The 24,033-nt window shown below is 46.4% G+C and overlaps 1 protein-coding gene across 4 annotated transcripts in view; it reads left to right on the top strand.

Moving 5' to 3' along the window:
* The window catches only part of LOC136789464 (transcription factor RFX3-like), a 232,222-nt gene that overhangs the window by 100,288 nt on the left and 107,901 nt on the right, over window positions 1-24,033 (top strand). The gene's annotated exons all lie outside the window — the stretch shown is intronic.

Here is a 24,033-nt window from a genome sequence, read left to right as displayed (position 1 = left end):
TTTGACTTAGAAAAACTTAGAGATTCTTTTTTTAAAAAAAGTTTTTCCTCATTGCTAATTTATTTTATGGTAATATTTATTAGGAAGTTGTGTGACAGAGTAAATTTTGGGGATTTTTTTTTTTCAAAATAAAAATACTTAAAATCAGGAAAAGGAAAAAAAGGTGAAACAAAAATAGAATTATTAGTTTACGTCTTTACTAAATTAAACAAATTTTCCCATTTTTGGCCAGCCGCAGTTGGTACTTTTTCCAATTATCCAGAAAAAAAAAAGAGGCCTGCCTATGATGGGGGATTTCTACAAAGTAATGCTTGCAAATATTTTCCTGAGTTGCTTCTTAAAACATAGCTCTCTGACATATGGTCTGATTTTTGGGTGGTCCTATGCAGACCCAGGATTTGGACTCGGTGATCCTGGTGGGTCCTTTCCAACTCAGGATATTCTCTGATTCTGGGTTTCATCTTGATATTAGAAAGGAATTTTTAACAGTGAGAACAATTAATCACTGAAACAGTCTCCCCAGGGATGTGGTAAATTCTCCATCACTGAAGTTTGTCAAGATGCAACTGGACAGTGTGATAGATCATAGAATCATAGAATGGTCTGGGTTGGAAGGGACCTTAAAGATCATCTAATTCCACCCCCCCGCCGTGGGCAGGGACACCTCCTGCTAGACCAGGTTGCTCAAAGCCCCATCCAACCTGGCCTTGAACACTTCCAGGGATGTGGCATCCACAACTTCTCAGGGCAACCTCTTCCAGTGCCTCACCACCCTCACAGTAAAGAATTTCATCGTAGAATCATACAATATCCCGAGTTGGAAGGGACTCACAAGGATCATCGAGTCCAACTCCTGGGTCCCCAAAGGACCACCCAAAAAATCAGACCATGGGTCTGAGAGCATTGTCCAAACGCTTCTTGAACTCTGGCAGGCTCGGTGCCATGACCACTTCACTGGGGAGCCTGTTCCAGTGCCCAACCACCCTCTTGGTGAAAAACCTTTTCCCCGCATCCAGCCTGAACCACCCCTGTCACAGCTTCAAGCCATTTCCTCAGGTCCTATCTCTGGTCACCAGTGAGAAGAGATCAGTGCCTGCCCTTCCGCTCCCCCTTGTGAGGAAGCTGTAGACCACCATGAGTTTTCCCCTCAGTCTCCTCTTCTCCAGGCTGAACAAACCAAGTGACTTCAGCCGCTCCTCATACATCTTCCCCTCCAGACCCTTGATCATTTTGTAGCCCTCCTTTGGACATTCTCTAACAGTTTTATATCTTTGCTATACTGTGGCGCCCAAAACTGCACACAGTACACAAGATGAGGCCACACCTGTGCAGAGCAGAGTGGGACAATCACTTCCCTTGACCAGCTAAGCCATTACTTCTTGTCCTATCTCTACAGTCCCTGATAAATATGATCTCATCTAGGATCCCTTTTCCCACAAAAAGGTTAGCACTGATGACCTTTGAGGTCCCTTCCAACCTGGACTGCTTTATAATTCTTTGCAATGCTGTTTAACTGCATCATACATTTCACTAATAATTTTTCCTGATAAACAGACCCAATTCCGAGACCATCTAAGGAACCGGAAGGTTCTCAAGTCCATGGGACCTGATGTGATGCATCCAGAGATCCTAAGGGAACTGGCGGATGTAGTTGCTAAGCCACTGTCGATCATATTTGAGAAGTTGTGGCAGTCCACTGACTAGGAGAGGGGAAACATAACCCCCACTTTTAAAAAGGGAGAAAAGGAAGACCTGTGGAACTACAGGCTGGTCAGTCTCACCTCTGTGCCTGGCAAGGTCATGGAACAGATCCTCCTGGAAACAATGCTAAGGCACATAGATTCATAGAATCATTAAGGTTGGAAAAGACCTCCAAGATCATCTGGTCCAACCATCCCCCTACCACCAATATCACCCACTAAACCATGTCCCTAAGCACCAAGTCCAGCCTTTCCTTAAACACCCCCACGGATGGTGACTCCACCACCTTCCTGGGCAACCCATTCCAATGCCTGACTACTCTTCCTCAGAAGAAATTTCTCCTCATTTCCAATATGAACCTCCCTTGGTGCAACCTGAGGCCATTCCCTCTTGTCCTATCACTAGTTATCTGCGAGAAGAGGTCGACCCCCAGCTCCCCACAACTTTCTTTCAGGTAGTTGTAGAGAGCGATAACGTCTCCCCTGAGCCTCCTCTTCTCCCGTATAAACAACCCTAGCTCCCTCAGCCGCACCTCATAAGACTTGTTCTCTAGACCTTTCACCAGCTTCACAGCCCTTCTCTGGACACGCTCCAGGGCCTCGATGCCTTTCTTGTAGTGAGGGGCCCAAAACAGAACACAGTACAAAAGGTGCAGCCTCACCAGAGCAGAGTACAGGGGGGCAATCACCTCCCTGGTCCTGCTGGCTACACTATTCCTGATACAAGCCAGGATGCCATTGGCCTTCTTGGCCACCTGGGCACACTGCCGGCTCATGTTCAGGCGAGCATCAATCAGCACCCCCAGATCCCTTTCCTCTGCACAGCTTTCCAGCCATTCTGCCCCAAGCCCGTAGCGCTGCATGGGGTTGTTCTGACCAAAGTGCAGGACTCAGTGCTCAGCCATGTTGAACCTCATCCCATTGGCCTCTGCCCATCGACCCATCCTGTCCAGGTCCCTCTGCAGGGCCTTCCTACTGTCCGTCAGATCAACACTCCCCCCTCCCCCCCAACCTGGTGTCATCCGCAAACTTACTGAGAGTGCACTCAATGAGGGTGCACACATGGAAAATAAAGAGGGGATTGGTGACAGTCAACATGGCTTCACTAAAGGCAGATTGTGCCTGACAAATCTGGTGGCCTTCTACAACGGGGTTACAGCATTTGTGGATAGGGGAAGAGCAACTGACATCATCTACCTGGACTTGTGCAAAGTATTTTGAAAGGTCTTGGAGAACAGGAGAGGTGCCTGAGGACTGTAAGAAAGCCAGCATTACTCCAGTCTTCAAGAAGGGCAAGAAGGAAGACCCAGGAAAGTACAGGCCAGTCAACCTCACCTCCATCCTTGGAAAGGTGATGGAGCAGCTCATCCTGGAGACCATCTCTAAGCACGTGGAGGAAAAGAAGGTGATCAGGAATAGTCAGCATGGATTCATCAAGGGGAAGTCATGTTTAACCAACCTGATAGCCTTCTACTGGCTGGATGGACGAGGGGAGAGCAGGGGATGTTAACTACCTTGACTTCAGCAAGGCTTTTGACACTGTCTCCCATAACATCTTCATAGACAAGCTCTGGAAGGGTGGAATCCATGAGTGGACAGTGGGTTGGATTGAGAACTGGCTGGATGGCAGAGCTCAGATGGTTGTGCTCAACGGTGCTGAGTCTAGTTGGAGGCCTGTGGCTAGTGGTGCCCCCCAGGGGTCGGTACTGGGTCCAGTGCTATTCAACTTATTCATCAGTGACCTGGATGAAGGGACAGAGTGCACCTTCAGCAAGTTTGCGAACAATACAAAGCTTGGCAGAGTGGCTGACACACCAGAGGCCTGTGCGGCCATTCAGAGGGACCTGGACAGGCTGGAGAGTTGGATGGAGAGGAACCTCCCGAGGTTCAACAAGGGCAAGTTCAGGGTCCTGCACCTGGGGAGGAACAACCCCAGGCACCTGTACAGGTTGGAGGCTGACCTGCTGGAGAGCAGCTCTGCGGAGAGGGACCTGGGGATCATGGTGGACAACAAGTTAACCATGAGCCAGCAATGTGCCCTTGTGGCCAAGAAGGCCAATGGGATCCTAGCCTGCATCAGGAGGAGTGTGGACAGCAGGTCAAGAGAGGTAATCCTCCCCCTCTACTCAGCTCTGGTGAGGCCACACCTGTAATATTGTGTGCACTTCTGGGCTCCCCAGTACAAGAGGGACATAGAACTTCTAGAGAGGGTTCAGCATAGAGCCACGAAGATGATTAAGGGATTGGAGCATCTGTCCTATGAGGAAAGACTAAGTGAGCTGGGCCTGTTTAGCCTAGAGAAGAGGAGATTGAGAGGGTTATCAACCTCTACAAATACTTGAGGGGACAATGTAAAGAGGATGGGGCCAAACACTTCTCAGTGGTGGCCAGTGATTGGACATGGGGTAACGGGTATAAATTGAACCACAGGAGGTTTCATTGCCATATGAGGAAGAACTTCTTTATGGTTCGGGTGACAGAGCACTGGAACAGGCTGCACGGAGAGTTTGTGGAGTCTCCTTCTTTGGAGATATTCAAAACCTGCCTGGATGGAATCCTGTGTAACATGCTCTAGGTGACCCTGTCTGAGCAGGGGGGTTGGACCAGATGATCTCTGGAGGTCCCTTCCAATCTCAACCATTCTGTGCTTCTGTGATTCTGTGATTTTGACACTATTCCACATGATATCCTTATCTCTAAAATGGAGAGACATGGATTTGACGGATGGACCATTCGGTGGGTGTTGTGGTTTAACCCGGCTGGCAGCTAAACACCACACAGCCGTTCGCTCACCCTCCCCCCTCCCTCTCTGGGATGGGGGAGAGAAACGGGAAAGTGAAGCCTGTGAGTTGAGATAAAGACAGTTTATTAAGACAGGAATATAATAATAACAATAATAATAATAGTGATAATGATAATAGTATTAATAATAATAATGTGTAAAAAACAAGTGATGCACAATGCAATTGCTCACCACCCGCTGACCGATGCCCAGCCTATCCCCGAGCAGCCGGCCCCCCCACCCCGGCCAGCCACCCCTATATATTGTTTAGCATGACGTCAGATGGTATGGAATACCCCTTTGGCCAGTTTGGGTCAGCTGTCCTGGGTCTGTCCCCTCCCAGCTCCTGCTGCACCCCCAGCCTGCTCGCTGGCAGGACAGAGCGAGAAGCCGAAAAGTCCTTGGCCTGGTGTAAACACTGCTCTGCAACAATTAAAACATCAGCATGTTATCAGCGCTCTTCTCATCCTAATCCAAAACATACCACGCTACCAGCTACTATGAGGAAAAATTAATTCTGTCCTAACTGGAACCAGGACAGATATCCACCCCTTATTCCATACCATTTATGTCATGCTCAGGTTACACTCTTTCCAATACAACTTACCACTGGTCATTGGTACCATTCCTCTGCATCCATTTGGTAGCAGAACATCAAGTGTGAGCAGCCAGGGTAGCATGAACATGAGTTGGCTTAGTCTGATACTGCCTGAAAGACCGGAAGGTAACTTAACAATACAAATCCCAGTCAATTTGCTAGTCTATTCTTATTTAATCACTGCCATCTTGTGAACAGACTTGAATTACATCCTTTCATAATAAAGCCCACACAAAATCTGTTGTGGATGTTTTCTTGTCTCCTGTTTGTCCTGTGTAAAAGAACAAAGTTTCTTCCCTCCCTGCCTTTCTCTCTCTAGGAAAGGCAGTGAAAATCAGATGCCTTGGAAGCTGGCAGAAGTAAAAGTGCAGGATGCCACTTTATCTGAGCACAGCTTCATTGCTTTCACCTTCAGTATCCTGATCACATCCTTGGTTATAAGGAATTGCAACCAATAATAGAAGTTTCTGTGATTGCTCACCAAACTTAGTAGCCAAGACTTTGTGAAAAGTTAATATTCTTTTCTATGGTAAATCTCTTATGGCTAAAGAAGGAACTATGCATTATCTCCTTCCCTCTGTTTTCATATATCTTTAAAAAATAAAAAATAATAATAATAAAAAATTAAGTATAAATCCCAGAGTCGGATTTCTGGAGTCCAGAGGACTGCAGTGTTCTGTCATTACTACCTTTACAGAAATACATTGTCTTTGGTATGCTTTAAATTTTAAGGGGATGATTAAGCCACAATAAACAGTGGTCATTCTGGTTTTTTGAACATAAACTTATCTTGGAATAAAAGGAAATAGCCTAATCTCCCCTTTTTAAACAATTTTTAAGTTACCTACCTGATGGTGGTTTAAAGTTTAGCATATGTCACGTTATATATTTTAACATGCACAAGAACTTGTTTGAACGTCTCCCTTCAGCACCTCCTAGCTATGCAGAAGTGGTCACAGAGGAACACAGACGGTCTAGCCTTGCACCTATATCTTCTTGTGATGATTTTGAGAGAGTGCTTCAGGGACCTTTATTTGCGTATGTCCAGGAGTTCCATTTTCTGCCTCCACCCTTATATTCAGAAGTAGGTACATCTGGCAAAACTGTTTCTCCTTCTGTAGATCAAGAGAAACCATTTAAATGATGAACAGAGAATAATCTGTTCTGTTTTTTCTTTTTTTTTTTTTTTGGCGGGTGGTGGTGGTGGTTTGCAAGATGCATGTGAATTACATCAAGATTTTTTTCCATGCCTGTTTTACAGCATGGGTAACCCTCGCTTTTTTGTAAATGTGACCTCTGCAACCTTACATTTAAAAGGTGCTCTGTAAAGTGCCTTGGTTCTTCTATGCTATTTTCTGGAGCTGTGGATAGGGAAGCCACCTTTCCTTGACAGCACTCTTTCTAGTCAGTACTTTCTGGAATTTTTCAAAGTGTTGTTTACCATTTCAGCAGTAACTTGTTTCTTATTTCTGTAATAAATAAGGCTTTTAGCTCTTTCACTTCTACTGCTTCCTAACATTTTATAGCAAGCACTAAAATATTTAGCCTGAGTGTGTGTTTAAGTACTGTGGATGTAGAGCTTTCAGAAGCTTCATGTATGAAAGTAACATATTGGCATTTATTTCTGACCTGGAGTTTGCTGAAATACAGAGTTCTTCAATGCTTTTGACCTTTACAGAGCTAAAAATGCATCACTGAATAATCTGGAATGAGATACAACTTTCAAAGCTTTTCACCTTTATTTTTTCAAGAAAAAGCAGTGTTATAGGACACAGTATTCACAGAAATACTGTCCCCTGGTAAATTTTAGACTGGGAATCACAGAATGTTGGGGATTGGAAGGGACCTTGAAAGATCATCTAGTCCATATTATCTTAATCTTGTGAATTTTGATTTTATTTCTTGCAGTTGATTCTAAAACGCTCTGGATTGTTGTGGTTTCTTTTTTCCTTCTCTCCTCTTTTCCTTTTGGTTAGATTGATCCAGATCTGCCTACAGCTGAAAGACTATCTTGCCTCTCTCATTAAAGGAACCCATAAAAAGCTGATTTGACTTGGGTTTTGAATCAAACTTGTGTTGAAGATCAAGGTGTCATAGTGGAGATGTGCTTTCAGAATAAGATGTATTATTCTTGCCTATATGATGAATAAATGAAAACAAGCTATGGTCATGCTTTGACACCTACAGCGCATCATAGGACTGCTCCACATATTTGAATGCATGAGTGCTTTCATGCTGTGCATGCCCCCCCCATCAATATCAGCACGTACTAGGAGCAGCCTTACTAGCCTACAGTTGTGTGTCAAAACACTTAAACGATCTTGTAAGAGAAGGATGGCTTCCTCTTAACATTTGAAAATTTGCACAGGATTACTGCTTGTGTTATGTGGTTAAGTGTCACTACAGCTTTTTATCATTTATGATGTACTGCTGTTATTACCTCACCTTACTGGTCTGTGATCTGCACAACAGAGCAAAAGAAAGCTTTGACCAAAAAAAAAAAAAAAGGCAATGAAGACTGACAAATTGACTGATTCTTTTTCTGAGCATGCACCTGGTCAGAGTTGTCCTAGTAGGCTGATCATGTATCACCTCTTCAGCTTGGATCCTATTGGAGATTTATTTACAAACATCACATGCTATCAAGTCAATCCTTGATGTATGTTTTGCAGCCCACTGTAGTAGATGAGCAACAGATATGTGGGAGTGGAGGAAGAGATAACAGAAGGAAAATAAGAGTTTGACAAGACTGTATGCATACCTTCTTGATTTCTTTTAAGAACTTGTTGCCTTTGTACTACTGTTGGAAAGCAACATTTTCTTACAGATTGCCTGAAGATCACTTAATCTCAGGTGAACTTATTGCTTGCCAAACTGTTGGAATGCTATTTTTGTTACATTGCACTGCTGGACTGATTCTATTGTTTTATGTTGCTGTTTTGCTCCTGTTTGAGAGGAGGGACTTTGGATAGGGATGTGCTCAAAATTTACAGTATAAAATCATAAAATCATAGAATAGAATCATAGAATATCCCGAGTTGGAAGGGACCCATAAGGATCATCTAGTCCAACTCCTGGCACCACACAGGTCTGCCCAAAGTTTAGACCATGTGACTAAGTGCACAGTCCAATTGCTTTTTAAATTCAGACAGGCTTGGTGCAGTGACTACGTCCCTGGGGAGCCTGTTCCAGTGTGCAACCACCCTCTCGGTGAAGAACCTCTTCCTCATGTCCAGCCTAAACTTCCCCCGCCTCAGCTTAACACCATTCCCGCGGGTCCTATCACTGGTGTTTACAGTGAATAGGTCACCTGCCTCTCCGCTCCCCCTCGCGAGGAAGTTGTAGACTGCAATGAGGTCCCCCCTCAGCCTCCTCTTCTCCAGGCTGAACAGGCCCAGTGACCTCAGCCGCTCCTCATATGTCTTCCCCTCTAGGCCCTTCACCATCTTCGTCGCCCTCCTCTGGACACTCTCCAACAGTTTAATGTCCTTTTTGTACTGTGGTGCCCAGAACTGCACACAGTACTCGAGGTGAGGCCGCACCAGCGCAGAGTAGAGCGGGATAATCACTTCCCTCGACCGACTAGCGATGCCGTGCTTGATGCATCCCAGGATACGGTTGGCCCTCCTGGCTGCCGGGGCGCACTGCTGGCTCATATTCAACTTGCTGTCAACCACAACCCCCAGATCCTTCTCTGTGGGGCTGCTGTCCATCATCTCGTCACCCAGTCTGTACGTATAGCCAGGGTTGCCCCGTCCCAGGTGCAAGACCCGGCACTTGCTTTTGTTAAACTTCATGCGGTTGGTGATCGCCCAGCGCTCCAGTCTGTCCAGACCTCTCTGCAAGGCCTTTCCACCCTCAGCCGAGTCCACAACTCCTCCAAGTTTGGTGTCGTTGGCAAATTTGCTCAAAACACCTTCTAGTCCTACATCCAAATCATTTATAAAAACATTGAAGAGGACTGGCCTTAAAATGGAGCCTTGAGGGACCCCACTAGTGACCAGCCGCCAGCCAGATGTGGCCCCATTTACCACAACCCTTTGAGCCCTGCCCGTCAACCAATTGCTCACCCATCGTATGATGGTTTTGTTCAGCTGTATGCTGGACATTTTGTCCAGTAGGATCCTATGGGAAACCGTGTCAAAAGCTTTGCTGAAATCCAAAAAGATCACATCAGCTGGTTTCCCTTGATCGACTAGATGGGTGATCTTATCATAAAAGGAAATCAAATTTGTTAGGCAGGACCTACCCCTCGTGAACCCATGTTGGCTGGGACCAGTGACTGCATTGTCCCCTAGGTGTGCTTCAATAACTTCAAGGATCATCTTCTCCATAATTTTACGAGGCACTGAAGTGAGACTGACAGGCCTGTAATTGCTGGGGTCTTCTTTCTTACCCTTCTTGAAAACTGGCACAACATTTGCCAGCTTCCAGTCTACTGGGACCTCTCCAGATTCCCAAGACCATTGAAAAATAATTGAGAGAGGTCCCGCGATGACGTCAGCCAGCTTTCTGAGCACCCTGGGATGAATCCCATCTGGACCCATGGACTTGTATGGATCCAGGTGGAGCAGCAAATCCCGCACACGTTCAGGGTTGGTTGGGAGTTTGTCATTCCCACCGTCATGGTCCTCCCGCTCAGGGCACCCAGGGTCCCGAAGCCCATCATCAGCATTGAAGACAGAGGTGAAGAAAGCATTAAACGTCTCTGCTTTGCCTATGTCACTGTCTGTGAGGAGACCTTCCCCGTCAAGTAGCGGACCTATGTTTTCTTTGGTTCTCCTTTTTCTGTTCACATATCAAAAAAAACCTTTTTTATTGTCTCCCACAGACATGGCCAGCTTCAACTCTAGTTGGGCTTTGGCCCCGCGAATTTTCTCCCTACAAACACGAATGAATGGTTTGGGTTGGAAGGGACCTTAAAGATCATGTAGTTCCAACCCCACCTGCCATAGGCAGGGATGCCACCCACTAGATCAGGTTGGCCAAAGCCCCATCCAACCTGGCCTTGAATGCCTCCAGGGATGGGGCATCCACAACTTCTCTGGGCAACGTGTTTCAGTGCCTCACTACCCTCACAGTCAAGAATTTCCTCCTAACATCTGATCTACATCTCCCCTCTTGTAGTTAAAAACCATTCCCCCTTGTCCTATCATTATCTACCCGAGTAAATAGTCCCTCTCTATCCTTTTTATAGGACCCCTTTAAGTACTGAAAGGCCCTAGTGAGGGCTTCCCAGAGCCTTCGCTTCTCCAGGCTGAACAACCCCAACTCCCTCAGCCTGTCCTCGTAGGAGAGGTGCTCCAGCCCCTTGATAATCTTTGATGAAGATGAAAAATGATGAAGCCATTCCATGTGATAACATATTTGCCAGCACTTATGCTAGAGATGTGTAAAAAGTTATCTTTTCATAAATCATGTAACTATTGCCAAAAAGATATTCTTCTGATACTGGCTACTTAAAAATTAGTCAATCATGCTTCTCCTTGTGCAGTAAAACAGCTTAGAAGGGAGGGGGAAAGGGAAAGCTGGTATTTCTGTATTGTGCTCTGCCTTGTTCTTAAAGCTTCAAATAAATATGACATAATGGGCTTTTCCATAAGTGGCCTTTATGAAAATATGAAAGATTCAAGAATGACAACAGGGTGATTAAAAAGTCACCTTTTCAGTGATTCAGTTCAAAGGTTTGGGCTTTGATAAATGAGAATAAGGGGCAATAAGGAAGTTGGGTAACATACTCTTTGTCTGACCTTGTGAATCTCCATTTCCTGTACCCTCTCCAACCAGACAAAATTTTAAAGGCTGATTAGATTGTTAGCAAGAAAGGGCATAGAATGTTAGGTGGCTTAACTTTTTTTCTTTGTTTTAACAGACTAGTGAACAGTTCCTAATATGCCTAGCGTTGAAGGACTTATTACATTCTAATGGGAAATTGCATGTGAATTGGAATTGACTGATGTTCTAGTAAGTGACACTGCATCACAGTCTGTGATCAGAGTTTAAAAAAAAAAACTATTAAGCTATTTTGTTACTTGTTCAGAGGCGTAACAGGTTCATAGCCCAATATTTGATATAGAAACTTGATCTGAATTAAGATGAAAAAAAGTGAAATCTAAGAATTAGAGGAAAAAGTGCAATATTAAATGTTTGCTTTATTGATTATGTTCTATGGATGTTTGTACTCTACGTTTTGGTGATGATTGTCCTTACAGACTTTTTTTTTAATGAGAACTATGTGGAAAGCAACTTATTTTCTTGTTTTTCCTTGTGGAAAATAAACATTTAAAAAAAAATAAATTTTGAAGTGCTTTCATAAAAAGCCATGAAATTGTTTATAACTTAAACATTTAATGTATGTCTTCTATAAAACAATAGCCGTAAGGTTCAAATTACTGGGGAAATATATAAGAAAAGTGTTTCTGGATTTACTCTACTGATTAGCCCAAGGGCTAATCACTGATATAAAGAAAAAGGAACTGATCTCTTGGGGCTATGTCCTAGATTGGAAACTACAGTGCAACATCCTACAGTGGGGAAAAACGCAAATAACTTACAGGCTATAAATGCCTTTCCTGATGCTGTCTATAAGTTACTGTAGCTGGTGACCTCCTGTTCAAGTTGCCTAGTATTTTCCAGTACATAATATGGGGTGGGGGTGGTGTAGGGAACACACATTTTGGTAGGAGTGGGAAGAAATTGGGAAAGGGGAATTACTTTAAAGGCCATATAACTTGAAGGTTTGCAATTGGGAGCTGAAGGTTGGTTTGTTGACCTGAGGTTGATAAGATGCTTTTTGCTGTTTCCTTGGAAGTTTGTTACCAGATATTGAAAGTTGCTATCTGGTTCGTTCAGTAGAGCTTTGCAAGATATTAATAAAGCTCCTCTTAATTCCAGCAACGAAGCACTGCCACAGCATCTTGTTACTGCATATAGCTGATCCTCTGACAGAATGCATTACCATTCTTTGGTATCAAAATGGCATTTGACATAAGGGAAGGTTCACTAGGCTAGCAGCCAGGGACTCAGGAATCCGATATATACACTTCCTGTCTATTGGGGTTAAAGGTACTGAAGATGACTAAACTGTCGGGTATTGTACAGTATGTTTTATGATGTAAAACACAAAAACCTTACAGCAGTCTTCCTGTACCAAAATGGGGCATACAGAAAAGCTGGGGAGCGACATTTTGTCAGAGAGTGTAGTGATAGGACAAGGAGTAATGGCTTTAAACTAAAAGAGGGTAGGTTTAGATTAGATATAAGGAGGAAAGTCTACTGTGAGGGTAGTGAGGCGCTGGAACAGATTGCCCAAAGAAGCTGTGGATGCCTGTTGTGGTTTAACCCGGCTGGCAGCTAAACACCACACAGCCGTTCGCTCCCCCTCCCCCCTCCCTCTCTGGGATGGGGGAGAGAAACAGGAAAGTGAAGCCGGTGAGTTGAGATAAAGACAGTTTATTAAGACAGGAATATAATAATAACAATAATAATAATAATAGTGATAATGATAATAGTATTAATAATAATAATGTGTAAGAAAACAAGTGATGCACAATGCAATTGCTCACCACCCGCTGACCGATGCCCAGCCTATCCCCGAGCAGCCGGCCCCCCCACCCCGGCCAGCCACCCCTATATATTGTTTAGCATGACGTCAGATGGTATGGAATACCCCTTTGGCCAGTTTGGGTCAGCTGTCCTGGGTCTGTCCCCTCCCAGCTCCTGCTGCACCCCTAGCCTGCTCGCTGGCAGGACAGAGCGAGAAGCCGAAAAGTCCTTGGCCTGGTGTAAGCACTGCTCTGCAACAATTAAAACATCAGCATGTTATCAGCGCTCTTCTCATCCTAATCCAAAGCATACCACGCTACCAGCTACTACGAGGAAAAATTAACTCTGTCCTAACTGGAACCAGGACACATATCCAGCCCTTATTCCATACCATTTATGTCATGCTCAGGTTACACTCTTTCCAATACCTTGTAATTAATCACCATTTTCATCTATGATATATAGCAATCATGGTAGTGATGACATACAGTATTATATAATAATTAACATACTACAATTCAACTCATGGGCTATTCTCACCCAGTATCAAATCCCCTTGAGGTACACACCGGACCTCCCCATTCTTTTGCATTACCCACCAAGTGCATCCAGGTCCCTGAGCAAAAGCAATTCCACGAATGGGTTTGCCTTTTCCTGAGGCAGGAGTAGCCCAGACTGTTTTACCCAGCATGTTTCTTACGTGCACTACAGGAACTTTATCCCCTTCTACAGTGCGTAACAGGTTTGATTGGGCAGGTTCAGCTCGGTTGGCAGATCCCCTAGTATTGACTAACCAGGCAGCTTTTGGTAAATGTGTATCCTAATGTTTTGAATGTCCCAACACCCATTGCTTTCAGTGAAGTCTTTAACAATCCATTGCATCGCTCGATTTTCCTGGAGGCTGGTGCATGATAGGGGATGTGATACACCCACTCAATACCATGTTCTTTGGCCCAAGTGTCTATAAGGTTGTTTCGGAAATGAGTCCCGTTGTCTGACTCAATTCTCTCTGGGGTGCCATGTCGCCATAGGACTTGCTTTTCAAGGCCCAGGATAGTGTTCCGGGCAGTGGCATGGGGCACAGGATATGTTTCCAGCCATCCGGTGGTTGCTTCCACCATTGTAAGTACATGGCGCTTGCCGTTGCGGGTTTGAGGGAGTGTGATGTAATCAATCTGCCAGGCCTCTCCATATTTATATTTCAGCCATCGTCCTCCATACCAAAGAGGTTTTGACCGTTTGGCTTGCTTGATTGCAGCACATGTTTCACAGTCATGAATAACCTGTGCTATAGTGTCCATGGTCAGGTCCACCCTTCGATCACGAGCCCATCTGTAGGTTGCATCTCTACCTTGATGGCCTGAGGTGTCATGGGACATCGGGCTATAAATAATTCACCTTTATGTTGCCAGTCCAGGTCCACCTGAGCCACTTCAATCTTAGCAGCCTGATCCACCTGCTGTTTGTTTTGATGTTCTTCAGAAGCCCGATTCTTGGGCACATGAGCATCTACATGGCGTACCTTTACAACCAGGTTCTCTACCCGGGCAGCAATATCTTGCCACAATGCAGCAGCCCAGATGGGCTTGCCCCTGCGCTGCCAGTTGTTCTGCTTCCATTGCTGTAACCACCCCCACAGGGCATTTGCTACCATCCATGAATCAGTATAGAGATAGAGAACTGGCCACTTTTCTCGTTCAGCAATATCTAAAGCCAGCTGAATGGCTTTCACTTCTGCAAACTGACTCGATTCACCTTCTCCCTCAGCAGCTTCTGCAACTCGTCGTGTAGGACTCCATACAGCAGCTTTCAATCTCCGATGCTTTCCCACGATACTACAGGACCCATCAGTGAACAAGGCATATTTCTTCTCATTTTCCGGTAGCTTGTTGTACAGTGGGGCTTCTTCAGCACGGACCACCTCCTCCTCCGGTGATATCCCAAAATCTTTGCCTTCTGGCCAGTCCAGAATCACTTCCAAGATTCCTGGGCGACTGGAGTTTCCTATTCGAGCCCGCTGAGTAATCAGTGCAACTGACTTGCTCCATGTAGCATCAGTTGCATGATGTGTAGAGGGGACCCTTCCTTTGAACATCCAGCCTAGTACCGGCAGTCGGGGTGCCAGGAGGAGCTGCGCTTCAGTACCGACCACTTCCGAAGCAGATCGAACTCCTTCATATGCTGCCAATATCTCCTTTTCAGTTGGAGTATAGCGGGCCTCAGATCCTCTGTATCCCCGACTCCAAAACCCCAGGGGTCGACCTCGAGTTTCCCCAGGTTCTTTCTGCCAGAGGCTCCAGGTGGGACCATTCTCCCCGGCTGCGGTGTAGAGCACATTCTTTACATCTGGTCCTGTTCGGACTGGCCCGAGGGCTACTGCATGAACTATTTCCTGCTTAATTTGTTCAAAGGCTTGTCGTTGCTCAGGGCCCCATTCAAAAGCATTCTTCTTATGGGTTACTTGGTAGAGCGGGTTTACAATCAGACTGTAATTTGGAATATGCATTCTCCAAAACCCCACGACACCTAGGAAAGTTTGTGTTTCTTTTTTGCTAGTTGGTGGAGACATAGCTGTTATTTTGTTGATCACATCCATTGGGATTTGACGACGTCCATCTTGCCATTTTATTCCTAAAAACTGGATCTCTCGTGCAGGTCCTTTAACTTTATTTTGTTTTATGGCAAAACCGGCCTTCAGAAGGATTTGGACTATTTTCTTCTCTTTCTCGAAAACTTCCTCTGCAGTGTCACCCCACACAATGATGTCATCGATGTACTGCAGGTGTTCAGGAGCTTCCCCCTGCTCCAGAGCAGACTGGATCAGTCCATGGCAAATGGTAGGGCTGTGTTTCCACCCCTGGGGCAGCCGATTCCAAGTATATTGGACTCCCCTCCAAGTGAAAGCAAACAGTGGCCTGCACTGTGCTGCTAGAGGGATGGAGAAAAATGCATTAGCGATATCAATTGTGGCATACCACTTGGCTGCCTTTGATTCCAGTTCATACTGGAGTTCTAGCATGTCCGGCACTGCAGCACTCAGTGGTGGCGTGACTTCGTTCAGGCCACGATAGTCCACTGTTAGTCTCCACTCACCATTAGACTTTCGCACTGGCCTTATGGGACTATTAAAAGGTGAATGAGTCTTGCTGATCACTCCTTGGCTCTCCAGTTGACGAATTAGCTTATGGATGGGAATCAGGGAGTCTCGGTTGGTGCGATATTGCCGCCGGTGCACAGTTGTGGTAGCGATTGGCACTTGCTGTTCTTCGACCCTCAGCAACCCCACAACAGAAGGGTCCTCTGAGAGACCGGGCAAGGTAGACAACTGTTTAATGTCCTCTGTCTCCAAGGCAGCTATGCCAAAAGCCCAGCGGAACCCTTTTGGGTCCTTGAAATATCCTCTTCTAAGATTGTCTATGCCAAGGATGCATGGATGTTGTGGTTTAACCTGGCTGGCAGCTAAACACCACACAGCCATTCGCTCACCCTCCCCCCTCCCTCTCTGGGATGGGGGAGAGAAACGGGAAAGTGAAGCCTGTGAGTTGAGATAAAGACAGTTTATTAAGACAGGAATATAATAATAACAATAATAATAATAATAGTGATAATGATAATAGTATTAACAATAATAATGTGTAAGAAAACAAGTGATGCACAATGCAATTGCTCACCACCCGCTGACCGATGCCCAGCCTATTCCCGAGCAGCCGGCCCCCCACCCCGGCCAGCCACCCCTATATATTGTTTAGCATGACGTCAGATGGTATGGAATACCCCTTTGGCCAGTTTGGGTAAGCTGTCCTGGCTCTGTCCCCTCCCAGCTCCTGCTGCACCCCCAGCCTGGTCGCTGGCAGGACAGAGCGAGAAGCCGAAAAGTCCTTGGCCTGGTGTAAGCACTGCTCTGCAACAATTAAAACATCAGCATGTTATCAGCGCTCTTCTCATCCTAATCCAAAACATAGCACCCTACCAGCTACTATGAGGGAAAATTAATTCTGTCCTAACTGGAACCAGGACAATGGAGCATCGGGGTCAGTCACAATACGGTGCTTTTGCCACTCATTACCGGTTAGACTCACTTCAGCCTCCAATACAGTTAACTGCTGGGATCCCCCCGTCACACCATAAATACAGATGGGCTCTGGCCCTTTATAGCTTGATGGCATTAGAGTACATTGTGCACCGGTGTCTACTAAAGCCTTATACTTCTGTGCGTCTGACGTGCCAGGCCATCGAATCCACACAGTCCAATAAACTCGATTGTCCCTTTCCTCCCCCTGGCTGGAGGCAGGGCCCCTCTAGTCCTGGTCAGAATCTTCGTTTCTGTGTTTAAAGGACTGCCTGCTGGAAGTTGGAGCAGCAAGCTTCTCAGAGAACCCCTTTTTCCCAATTGTTTTCTTTTGCAATTCACGTACCCGGGCCTCTAGGGTCGCAGTAGATTTTCCATCCCATTTTCTCATGTCCTCTCCATGGTCACGTAGGTAAAACCACAGGGTGGCGCGGTGTGTGTGCCCACCATATTGTCTTCCTTGCATAGATGAACGTTTACCCCTAATAGCTGAGACACTGGTTTGTACAGGTGGGGAGGAAAATAATCTCTCTTCAAGTTGGTGGATCTTTTCAGAAAGTTTCTCCAAAGTATTCTCTTTTAGCTGGTGGACACTGGTTCGTTCAGGTGGAGGGGAAGATAAATTCTCTTTAAATTGGTGGACCTCTTCAGAGAGTTTCTCCACAGCCGAGACACAGGCCTGTAGGGAAGAGGAGAGATTTCCTTCGTACTGCCGGAGTTGTTTAGCCACTTCATCCACTGTGGGTTCCTCATCCTCTTTCCAGGTTATTATTGCCAATGAGCTGGCATATGATGATGGTGCACTCCGTACAAACTTCCGCCACATGGGTTGTGTACACTGGACTTCATCTGGATCTGTGGATGTTTGTGCGTCGTCTAGGTCCTTATAAATTACTTCCCGTACGGCCAATTCCCTCAGGTACTGAATTCCCTTCTCCATGGTGGTCCACTTGCCTGGTAGACATACAAGTTCTTCCTTGAAGGGATACCTTTCCTGCACAGCTGACAGGAGACGCCTCCAGAGGCTGCGAGATCGTGCTCCATCTCCAATTGCTTTGTCAATGCATGCGTCCCTAGCAAGGGATCCCAGCCGCCTGGCTTCCTTGTCTTCTAATTCCACACAATTGGCTCCGGTGTCCCAGCACCGGAGCAGCCAGGTGACAAGCTGCTCACCTATACAGCAACCAAAATCTTTTCGCACATCTCGTAGCTCACGCTGGTATAGAGTCCGGGTAGTTACTGTTGATTTTTCGACATCCCCATCCTCATCTTCCGTCTCCTGCACCTTTGATGGCCCAGCCTCGTCTTCACTATGCCCAGACCTAGCAGAAGACTGTCTGCGTTCTAAACGACCTGAGTCTCTATACCATTTTTTCACCTTGTCTACAGGGTCAACTTGCACTGCTACAGCTCGTTTCTCTGACCCAGCCACAGGGTCTGCCACAGGGGTTGGAATACCCTCTGCGGGGGCAACTTGCACTGCTACAGCTCGTTTCTCTGACCCAGCCACAGGAGTGGGAGCAGCTGCAGGAGCTGGAGCTGCTGCAGGGGCTGGAGTGGCTGCGGGAGCTGGAGCTGGAGCAGCTGCAGGAGCTGGAGCGGCTGCAGGAGCTGGAGCTGGAGTGGCTGCAGGAACTGGAACTGGAGTGGCTGCAGGAGCTGGAGCTGGAGCGGCTGCAGGAGCTGGAACTGGAGCAGCTACGGGAGCTGGAACTGGAACGGCTGCAGGATCTGGAACTGGAGCGGCTGCAGGAGCTGGAGCAGCTGCGGGAGCTGGAACTGGAGCGGCTGCAGGAGCTGTTGCTAGGTTGCTAGTAGCATCAATTGCAGCTCGATAGGCACAAGCCAGACCCCAGCACGCTACAGTGATTTGTGTCACTTTGGAACTGCCAGAGTCATGACACCTTTTTTTCAAGCATTCTGCCAGCTTTTTAGGATTTTGCAGTTGTTCAGGGGTGAATGTCCAAAACACTGGAGGTGACCACTGCTCTAGAAACCTGCCCATATCCTCCCACACTCCCTGCCACTCGCAACTATCCCGCCTCAAGACAGATCTCCGGATGAGATTCCTAAGTAGTTGTTTAACCCTCCACAAAACCTGAAGCGCATTCAGGAGACATAACAACAAGAGCAGGCTGGTCTGAGTATCCCAAGGATATTCAACATCTCGGAGAACCACCGTAACTAGCTCGGGGGATAAGAGGGTGGTGGTGAAGGAGAAAGGGAGAGTGAACAGGTAGGGAAACACGTCTTCCCCTGTCCCCTTCACAGATTGGCTCCCTAACGAAAAAAGGCAATAGGTGTAATTGCTAATAATTTCCGAGATATGGGTTCCAAAGTATAGAGTCGACGTCAGTGCTGAGTACAAATACCAGGTTAGAGTCATGACCAGAAATCTCATCATTTCATAAGCCATTGTTACACCGCACAGTACCATAACAATCTTAAACCAGGGCCCAGAAAGGATAAACAGTGCAACAGGGAGCACATACAGAAAGTAACGTGCTATAAAACTCAATTTGGAAAACAGGCACAGCAGACTGGAGATTAAGGCAATCAACATGGTGACTAGCAACTATTAAGCAGGTCCAATACTTATACCAATTTTAGTTTAACACACTCAGGTCAAATCTGTCGATATCTCAACCCTTCGAGCCCCACGTTGGGCGCCAAAAGGACTGTTGTGGTTTAACCCGGCTGGCAGCTAAACACCACACAGCCGTTCGCTCACCCTCCCCCCTCCCTCTCTGGGATGGGGGAGAGAAACGGGAAAGTGAAGCCGGTGAGTTGAGATAAAGACAGTTTATTAAGACAGGAATATAATAATAACAATAATAATAATAATAGTGATAATGATAATAGTATTAACAATGTGTAAGAAAACAAGTGATGCACAATGCAATTGCTCACCACCCGCTGACCGATGCCCAGCCTATCCCCGAGCAGCCGGCCCCCCCCACCCCGGCCAGCCACCCCTATATATTGTTTAGCATGACGTCAGATGGTATGGAATACCCCTTTGGCCAGTTTGGGTCAGCTGTCCTGGGCCTGTCCCCTCCCAGATCCTGATGCACCCCTAGCCTGCTCGCTGGCAGGACAGAGCGAGAAGCTGAAAAGTCCTTGGCCTGGTGTAAACACTGCTCTGCAACAATTAAAACATCAGCATGTTATCAGCACTCTTCTCATCCTAATCCAAAACATACCACCCTACCAGCTACTAGGAGGAAAATTAACTCTGTCCTAACTGGCACCAGGACAGTGGGTAAGGAATTGGCTGGATGGTCAACGACTCAGTGTCCAGGTGGAGATCAGTTGGAGGGAAGGGATGCCATCCAGAGGGACCTGGACAGGCTTGAGAGGTGGGCCTGTGCGAACCTCATGAAGTTCAACAAGGCCAAGTGCAAGGTACTGCATCTGGGCCGGGGCAATCCCAAGCACAAATACAGGCTGGGCAGAGAATGGACTGAAAGCAGCCCTGAAGAGAAGGACCTGGGGGTGTTGGTGGATGAGAAGCTCAACATGAGCCGGCAGTGTGTGCTTGCAGCCCAGAAAGCCAATTGTATCCTGGGCTGCATCAAAAGAAGTGTGGCCAGCAGGTCGAGGGAGGTGATTCTCCCCCTCTACTCTGCTCTCGTAAGACCCCACCTGGAGTACCGTGTCCAGCTCTGGGGCCCCCAATATAAGAAGTACGTGGACCTGTTAAAATGAGTCCAGAGGAGGGCCACGAAGATGACCAAGGGGCTGGAGCACCTCTCCTATGAAGACAGGCTGAAGGAGTTGGGGTTGTTCAGCCTGGAGAAGAGAAGGCTCCGGGGAGACCTTATAGCGACATTCCTGTACCCAAGGGGAGGCCTACAGGAAAGCTGGGGAGGGACTCTTTGTCAGGGAGTGGAGCGATAGGACAAGGGGGAATGGCTCTAAACTAAAAAAGGGTAGATTTAGATTAGACATTAGGAAGAAGTTCTTTACTCTGAGGGTGGTGAGGCACTGGAAGAGGTTGCCCAGAGAGGTTGTGGATGCCCCATCCCTGGAAGAGTTCAAGGCCAGGTTGGATGGGGCTTTGTGCAACCTGGTCTAGTGGGAGTTTCCCTGCCCAGGGCGGGGTGTGTGTGGGGGAGGGGGGGCTGGAATTAGATGATCTTTAAGGTCCCTTCCGACCCAAATCATTTTGTGATTCTATGATTCATAATTTTTCATAACTGCATTACTATTACTTCTACTTATATTCTAATATACCTCTTGGAGTACATTTGCTTTTTCTTTTTTTTTCTTAAGCACCTCCCCTCAAAACCCCCAACAACAACAACAACAACAAAAAAACTGATTCAGCAAAATATTTAAGCATTGGGCTCTTAAAATACATTTAACTGCTTGTCTTTGAGTACTTGCTCAAAGTTCATCCCTACTAAATTAAGAATTGGCTGATATGATTTTGCTGAATTAGGACTTTTATACACATCTCTCTCTATAACTTGAATCTTTATTACAGAATCACATAATCACAGAAGGGTTGAGGTTTGAAGGGACCTCTGGAGATCATCTCGTTCAACCCCCCTGTTCAAGCAGGGCCACCTAGGGCAGCTTGCCCAGGACCATGTCTAGGCGGCTTTTGAAGATCTTCAAGGAGGGAGACTCCACAACTTCTCTGGGCAACCTGTTCCGGTCATCCTCACAGTAAAGAAGTGTTTCCTAATGTTCAGACAGAACCTCCTTTGTTTCAGTTTGTGCTTATTGCTTCTTGATATTTCACTGGACAAAAGAGCCTGGTTCTGTCTTTATACCCTGAGATATTTTTTACGTATGAGACTTCTCCCGAGCCTTCTTTTCTCTGTGCTACACAGTCCCAACTCCCTCAGCCAACTAGACTTCATGCCACTGACCACCACCCTCTGGGCCTGGCAGTTCAGCCAGTTTTCAGTCCACCTCACTGTCTGCTCATCCAGCCCATACTTTTAACAGCTTCTCTATGAGGATCTACTGGAAGACAGAAGTCATTCTTTATAGAAAGCAATTATGTAATTTCTTTACTGTTTTTAGTGAAATGAGATACATATTTAATTTTGATGCTTGGATATAGTTAAGCCTTCTAGGAGGCTTAGTCTAGTTAACTTTCTAAGCTTTGCTTAAAAATTTTAAAAGCTAGATAGAGTTTATATGACTTTTACTTTGCTATTTTTAACCAGTTAGTGGCACAAAGCATATGTTATGTTATTTTGATTCTAATCATGTTATGATATTTCGATTCTAATCACTAAATTCAGTGACCTGCAAGGGTGAGGTCTTCTACATTTTAATTTCTACTGCAAACATAAATAATCAAGAAGGTTTTAGTGTTGATACACAAGCAAGAGTCTGCAGTTATTACTTTTTTCTGCAAACTTACATATAAGCAATAAACGTAGATGTTTTATTTACTGTGCATCTTTTCTGTAGTTATTTCAGTCTTCATCATGTGGTAACACTAGCCTTTATTTCCTTGCTTGATAATACCTTCTACAAAGTAATGCTTGCAAATATTTTCCTGAGTTGCTTCTTACAACATTGCTAGCGGAGGCAGCCAACAGATGCAGCACTTTGCTCAGCAGGTTACACAGAAGGGGGCCAGAAACTTTGCAGAGAATTGCATCCATGTCCTAAGCAATGCTGTTAATGCATTGCAGGGCACCACCTCCAGCTGTTGGAGCAACTATCCCTACAATATCAGAGGCCTCAATCCAGACCAAACTCCCAAGGGAGGATGCAGCTCTCAGGGTACAAGGAGTGCCTGGGGTCTCTCACTGAGGCTGGGGCAGAGGGAGACAGTCTCCTTCCCTGCAGAAGGTGTGCAGCAGTACAGGATCTGTGCTGCCGAGGAGGTGCGGGAGGAGGTCAGCAGATTGTGTAGTGCCAGAGGTGATAAGAAAGAGATTGAACGGTTCATCTCCAAGACCCCGCAGCCTGAACCCCCAGCTGTATTGAAGGAGGATTGGGTGGTCTGTGCTTATTGAGTTAGAATCATAGAATCATTAAGGGGACTAACTACTATTAACTACTCTTTCTGAGAAGAAATTTCTCCTAATTTCCAACCTAAAGGGTTGGAAATGGCGAAGACTGGAAGCTTGTGACTTCTGACAACAGGAAGAAGGCTCCCGCTCCACCTGCATATCTCCAACTAAAGAACAGGTTTGGCACCTTCAGAGCAGATGAGGGTCTGGGAACTCTGTCCAGTGAAGCATCCAAGCTAACTAAGCCTGAGCCATGCAGCAGTACCAGAAGGAAGTGGCAAGTGATAACAACGGGAAACTCTGTGCTGTAGGGGATGGGGGACCACATGTGCTGACCTGACCTGCTGTGTTGAGAGGTTTACTATTTTCTGGGGGCTTGGATCTGGGATGTTGTAGAGATATTGCAGAGGTTTGTCCGCCCCTCGGACTATTACCCCTTATGAATCGTCACCGACAATACTGCCAGGGGAGACCTGGAGTCATAGCCAGTGTGACTACATGCACCTGGAGGCAATGGAACAAGGTCATGGGGGGCTCAGGCAATATCCTCCTTGATCCTTCCAGTGAGAAGGAAGGGTTTGAGGAGGAATGGGAGGATCCTGTGGGTCAACAGTTGGTTGCCCAGCTGGTGATGACAATAGGGATTTGTTTTTTATGACCGTGGGGATGTCTCTTTAAGAATCAAAGACTGCTAAAGAGATGGGATCCACCTGACCAAGTGGGGCAAAAGCATCTTTACCAGCAGGCTGGCCAACCTGGTGAGGAGAGCTTTAAACTAGAAATGACAAGGAAGGCCCACAATCAAATGAGGAAGTGGTGGAATGGGTTGACAAGGAACGGGTGCAGGGTGTTATGGAAAAGAGAGAGCTTGTAATCAGAAAAACAGGGCTGAAGGGGAGACACTCTGCTGGATGCAATTCTTACAAACAAGGAAGAACTGTGGTTGGAGCATCCTGGAAGGTTGTGAGCAGCCTGGGCTGCATTGACCGTGAGATGGTGGAGCTGAGAATCCTGAGAGGAGGGAGCAATGCAAATGGAGGATCACAACTCTAAATTTCAGGAGAGCAGACTTTGGCCTGTGCAGGGACCTGTTTGGAAGAATCCCACGGGGGAGAGTCCTGGAGAGCAGAGGAGGGTCCAGGGATATTCAAGAATCACCTCCTCCATGCTCAAGAATGGGCCATCCCAGTGAGCAGGAAATCGAGCAAAGGTGGCAGGAAGCCTGTGTGGATGAACAAGGAGCTCCTGACTAAACTCAAACATAAAAAGGAAGCATATGGGAGCCGGAAAAAGGGGCAAGCGACCCAGGAGGAATACAGAGACACTGTCTGAGAGTACAGAGATGGGGTTAGGAA

The sequence above is a fragment of the Anser cygnoides genome, unplaced genomic scaffold, assembly GCF_040182565.1.
Source record: "Anser cygnoides isolate HZ-2024a breed goose unplaced genomic scaffold, Taihu_goose_T2T_genome scaffold_46_1, whole genome shotgun sequence".
In the NCBI taxonomy this organism is placed as follows: domain Eukaryota; kingdom Metazoa; phylum Chordata; class Aves; order Anseriformes; family Anatidae; genus Anser; species Anser cygnoides.
Note: the sequence above shows the minus strand (reverse complement) of the source record. Positions and strands in the feature narration are given on the sequence as shown.